The 6,000-nt window shown below is 53.1% G+C and overlaps 1 long non-coding RNA gene across 1 annotated transcript; it reads right to left on the bottom strand.

Annotated features, from left to right (window-relative positions):
- Positions 1-605: 605 nt before the first annotated feature.
- Positions 606-1,379, bottom strand: LOC118632513. The gene is made up of 3 exons (XR_004960037.1): positions 1,124-1,379; positions 884-1,009; positions 606-780 (listed from the first exon to the last, which is right to left on the bottom strand). It is a non-coding gene; the product is annotated as an uncharacterized LOC118632513 (long non-coding RNA).
- Positions 1,380-6,000: the final 4,621 nt, after the last annotated feature.

The following is a 6,000-nucleotide window of genomic DNA, read 5'->3' as shown; positions in this document are numbered from 1 at the left end:
TTAAGTTCTGATCAGCTGATTTTAAAATAGAGAGGTTATCCTAAATTATGAGCACAATGTCATCACAATGGTCCTTAAAAGTGGAAGAGGGGCCCTGGCCAGTTTGCTAAGTGGTTAGAGCGTCGGCCCGCAGACCAGTGAATTTTGGGTTCAATTCCGGTCAAGGGCCCTAGTCGGGGTCATGCGAGGCAACCAGATGATGTGTCTCTATCATGACGATGTTTCTCTCTCTCTCTCTCACCCTCCCTCCCTCCCTCCCTGCCTCCTACTTGGTCTGAAAATAAATGGAAAAATATCCTTGGGTGAGGATTAAAAAACAAAAAGTGGAAGAGGGAAGCAGAAGAAAAAACGAGATGGCAGCGTAAGAAGGTAAGACGGACCTAGTTCGCCGACCTGGCTTTGAAGGGGGGGCAGGGGGACATGAGTCAAAGGAACACAGGCGGCCTCTAGAAACTGGAAAAGGCGAGGAAACAGATTCTCCCCTAGAGCTTCCAGAAAGGAACCAGCCCTGCAGACAGACACCTGATTTCAGCCCAGAGAGACCCACTGCAGACTTCTGACCTCCAGAGAGGTAAGAAAATAAGTGTGCGTTGTTTTAAGCCACTATGTTGGTGGTCATTTATCACAGCAGCCAGGGAAAACCAATTAGCATCCCACCAAAACATCATCACCTGTTTGCTGCTCCGTCTGCCCGGTTAGAGTGTGCGCTCCAGGAGCTCCGGAGAACGGCAGTCTTACCACTCAGTCCCAGCCTTGATGGTGAACAAATAAACTTTAGAGCTAGAAAGAGCCAAGAAAACACTTAGGCCATCCAATTACTTGAAATGAGAGAAAACGGAGGTCCAGAGAAGGGGACTGACGTGCTCAAAGCTGCTTGACTTACACCAGCCTAGGCCACCACTCTGCCTTCTTTCTGGTCACTGAGCCCCAGAAGTCCCAGGACAGATGCTACTGTCGACTCTCCATCATGGACACGCACCATCAGGGCACAAGAAATCCCTGGGGACAGCTAGGGAAATGTACACACGAGTCAGGTAAGACCAGGTAAGACCAGCAGACGTCTAAAATGACTTGAGCTATCTTGAAAACGCTCATCCCAACAGAGCAGCTGACCCATCCGCACCCAGGACCAGCAGCTGCCTGATCAGCCGGAGTGGCTGATCCATCTGAAGCTTCGGAGAGGTCCACAGCACCTAGCTGATGGCCAACGCGAGGCTCGCTTTCAAGAAGCTCAGCATTTCACACGTCCGGCCAGAGCCAAAGCTTCAGGCTCCCTGGGAAAAGGGTACTTCATCCAGAAGACATCTTTTTCCACCTGTCAGAGAAGGGTCGTCATAGGCAAATGCCATTAGGAAAAAAAAGACACTTAACTCTGGACCTGCCAGAACACGATCGTAGATTCACGTGAATACGTATTACCACATGTATGAAGTAAAAGGCACCCCCTCAGCAGGGCACAACCCGTAGAACACAGCAGCCCTGCCTGGCTCTCTGGCCTCTTCCCCTTCACTGACCTCATCTTCCCCCCATCCCAGCCCTCAGGCCCACTGGGAAACAGTCTTGACCTCACAGTTCACCATTTATGCATAATCCCCGACTTGGGGCCCCGGTTTGAGTTCATTCCACTTGCAGGCAGCAGGGCTTGAGGGTGAGCAAGTCTGCGGGTCCCATTCAGCAAAGCACGTGCGGGGGCGGGGAGGCAGGACGCGGTGAATTCTGACACAGTGAATGTCCACGGCCAGGAGATGGGCCAGGCCGGGTGGTGGCTCACAGCAGGCCTCGGAGAAATCCCACCCCCAGCTGGCTGGGAGACGACGCTGGGTAGGTACACTCTTTCTGCCTTCCGAAACTTCTTTTCCTTTTCGTGAAACGGGTGTCACTATAGGACCGCTGGGAGGATTTAAGAAACGATCTGCGCTCATGCTGTGTGCCTGAGAGCATTGCTATTACTATGATTATCAGCACCATCAAACCCGGGAGACCTGCCTCCGACTGCCAGCTTCCAGGCATATCCTGCTTTAAACAAAATGGGGACGATCCAGGTCTCTAAAAGCAAACTCTGTTCTGGGGAGGAGGCACGGTGTGCTACAGAGTCCTCCCTGTATCCAGGAACCCACCACTGGATACACAGACAAATCCAGACCGTTTTGACATGGTTTTGTCTGGGGGACAAGCTCTGACGCAGGGTGGAACGTGCCCAGTTTTGCCCAAGGCAGCTCCCTCTCCTGTCTCCTCCAGCCCCCGCTGCCTCTCCAATGTGTCCCCAGAAGCCCCATGGCCAAAGGATGACCAGGCGCATGGAGTAGGCCCCGCCTTGCAGGGAGAAGGTCACAGGTTTCCACGTGAGCCCTCCTGCCCGTGAGCTGTGCGGCCTGCCCCAGCTGTAACACGAGGCCGATCACGGTACCTGCCTCACGTGGCCGTCATGCCGAGGCCCACAAGCCAGTGCTGGGAAGCACCTGGTCTGCTGATGGGCCGTCGCTATCACTCCCACCAGCTGGGAGGCCTTAGCCAGGCAGGGCCCCGTGAGAGAGGAGACCAGGAAAAGCCCTGTTCTCAGTTCTCTGATTTCCTTCCTGCCCTTGTCCACACACACAATTCCGACCTGACTGTCACCTCCCTCTGGACAGAATAGTGCATCCTACCTTTTTGACAGAAGCACCAAACTGCATTTTTTTCCATATGACTGAGCACTTCAATTAGAATGAATTCAGCTGTAGGTCAAAGAAAACCAGACAGTGGCTGGTTGATAAACAACGAAGATGTTTATCTTGTCACAAGTCACCAAGTCATCAAGGGAAATGTCCCCAAGGTTAGCCAACACCACTGTGCCAGTTTTTTGTCCTTAACACTTGCCCCTTGGGGTGGCCTCAGCTCTACAACCTGCTGGTGGCCAGAAGAATGTGAGATGGTTTGTTTGCTGTTTTTTTTCGTTTTCAACAAGGGAGCAAACTCCCTCCCAGGATCCTCCTAACACACCTCCCCTCATATATCAGGGACCAGGACAGGGTCACGAGCCCTCTCCTAACCCAACCCTTGCCCAGGGGGATGGGAGGTTTCTGCTGCCTGCCACCTGTCACAGCTCATCCCTGAGGCTGAGGGAGAGGACTCACTGGAACAAGAGTAAGCAAGAAAAAGCCCAGCCGGTGTGGCTCAGTGGTTGAGCATCGACCCGTGCACCAAGAGGTTACTGATTTGATTCCCAGTCAGGGCACATGCCCAGGTTGTGGGCCCGATCCCTAGAGTGGGAGACACACGGGAAGCAGTTAATTGATGTTCCATCTCATCGATGTTCCATCTCATCGATGTTTCTATCTCTCTCTCCCTCTCCCTTCCTCTCTCTAGAATCAATAAAGGAAAAATAATTTTTTTTTAATAAGAAGGAGAAAGTGGCTGCCACTTAACACAATGAGCCCCTGGCTGATGACAGGAAGGAGCTGGGACCCAGAGTGGTTAAGTCCCTCCTTCAAGGCCACATGCAACTTTGCAGAGGGCCCAGGAAGAAAACCCAGCCACCAGCCCAACAAGCTCCCGCCACTTCACCACGTGCCTTCCCAACCGACTGTGGCCTACGCTAAGCCCCCAGACAGGAGCACCGTTTCCAGGACTTTCTGAGCTTGGCCAGAGACATGATATGGACAACGTCAACACTGTTACAGAAGAGTCCTGAATGTGCCCAGAGGCACCTCACCCGCATCCAAGCCCCACGGCTGGGGAGCTGAACCACTTCCTGCCCCTCGAAAGAGCTTGGCAGGAAAGTCAGCGGGAACCCAGAGTCTGACAAACAGCATCTCTGTAGCTGCCTGGACACCTGCCAAGCTGCTTCATTCCCCAGGGCTGACCTCATGTTTCTGAAGAGCCTCAAGACGCCTGAGGGCTCTGCTGCCTCTCCTGGTTCAGCTCTGCCGCCAGCAAAGGAAATGGCCCGGGCTGGGGGCCACGCTGGGGGCCCGCGGAGAAGTGGGGACACAGAGCCCAGCGGCCCTCCCTACCACCCGCCCCTGCTCTGCCAGAGCCTTCTGCCCATGCCCACCGGCCCATTCCAGAGGGAGCTGAACAACACTCTCACCTCTATGATGAGACCCTTCCTGATCTGTCTTCCTGCTCCACCAATCCGAGGGAGTCCCTGGAAGACACTTGCATACCCTGGCTACTTCTTTCTGTTTTGTTTCAGACTTCTGGAAAGGGAAGAAAAGCAGACTTCATGGGAGGTGCTCAGAACATGTCTGAAGTCAGTTCTCAAAGAGAGCTGGAGAGCTCATGGCCAGGCCGCAGCCTATGGTTGGTGGCAAAACTAACTGTATAATTTAACCCAGAGCTGACCAGGCACCCACCCTGGCCTTCCTATGGCCACCTAGTGCACTGAGGCCAGCATGTGCCTGAAAACAGAAGCCTTCATGCACTTTAGGCTCTACTTCCAGATATTCTTTCTGGGTCAAAGACCTACTGGCATCTGACAGTGGACAAGGCCAAGAGCAGACAAGGTAAGCAGCCTTTGGAAACAGCACAGAGCCAGGCCCATAGGACACAAGAGGTCCCTTCCACCCCTTTGCAGGGCATCTCCTGGCGATCGTCGCTACCCACCCACCCAGCCAGCCTGCAGCTCTGAATCAAGGCATTTGTTCTTATTCATGTGCACGTAAAGGTTTTTATTCCCCTTGTAAAACCACAGGCTGACAACTTGTGGGAGAAGGGAGAAACCTCACTTTTTGCCATTCTCTTTGGACTGACCAAGGGGGATCAGACAGCAGCTGGCGGTTTTAAACTTTCCTTGCAGAAGTTGTCCTCAGAACAGTGGTTCCCACTCCTCAGAGCTTGCAACGTCTGCATACCTTGAAGTATGCAGGCTGCAGGGCTGTGCGAACAGAGTGGAATTTTCCATTTATAGAATAATAACCTTCATACCACTCTGGGGGCCTCGTTCTCGTGGTAAGAGCTCCGAGTTGTGTCAGCAAACCTGCCATGCTTCTGCGGGAGCCCCACGCCTTACGGGCTCTTTTATTTATTTTTGGTGGGAGAAGGGGAGGAAATAAAGGAATGACTTTTTCATTTGGGTGCCAACACAAACTTGAAAAGGAACTGGGTTGGCAAGTGCAGAATATTACTGCCTGGTTTCAGGACTTAAATCAAGCTTTAGGGAGTAGGAGGTGAGGAAGAGACTAAGAAAACATATCGTCAATCCCTCACATGGACAGGTGGCCAGAAAAAGCCTAACATTACTGCCTCAAGTTCTTCCCTGTGCCTGCCCCTAGCCCCTGAGGGCAGCAGCCCTTGCCAAAGGCAGGGTCCTATCTTCCAGTGTCCCCTGTGTTCTCCACTTGATTTCTGCTGGTGCACACATGGACTCCTCGTGGGAAACACCTTCAGGGTCCAAGGTAAAGCAGGAAGGCCACCAAGCCAGACATGATGGGGCCCAGGTCCTCATTCTTGCTGGTACATATTTACCGTGTGACCTAAACGAAGGCCTTCTCTTCCTGAGTCTCATTTTCTTTTTTCCTTTTTTTTTATCCTCACCCGAGGACATTTTTGCATTTATCTTCAGACAGAGTGGGAGGGAGAGAGGGAGAAAGAGGGAGAGAAACATCGATGTGAGAGAGACGCATCAACTGGCTGCCATCCGCACAACCCCAACCGGGGCCGGGGACAAACCGCAACCGAGGTACATGCCCTTAGCAGAAACCGAACCTGGGACTCTCCGGTCCGTGGGCCGAAGCTCCAACCGCTGAGCCAAACTGGCCAGGGCTCATTTTCTTCATTGGTGCAGTAAGATTGGATTGACTGATCCCAGAGACGCCTTCCACAGCTGACGTTCCGATTCACGCGTTCATTCTAATGGTAACTGGTGCCAGCACTGGGTTCTGGGCATCTTCCTTTGGGCCATTCTAAAGCTGCTGTAAGCGTGGCCTCGTGCCTAATGAGGGCTGCCAATACCAGCTGCCCGGCTCCTTGTTTCAATAGCCACGGGGAAGGAAAACTGCCCTGCCAGCCCAGCCATGGCAA

Source organism: Molossus molossus, unplaced genomic scaffold (assembly GCF_014108415.1).
Source record: "Molossus molossus isolate mMolMol1 unplaced genomic scaffold, mMolMol1.p scaffold_m16_p_17, whole genome shotgun sequence".
NCBI lineage: Eukaryota > Metazoa > Chordata > Mammalia > Chiroptera > Molossidae > Molossus > Molossus molossus.
The sequence above is the reverse complement of the archived record's forward strand: the minus strand, read 5'-3'. Positions and strand labels throughout refer to the sequence as shown.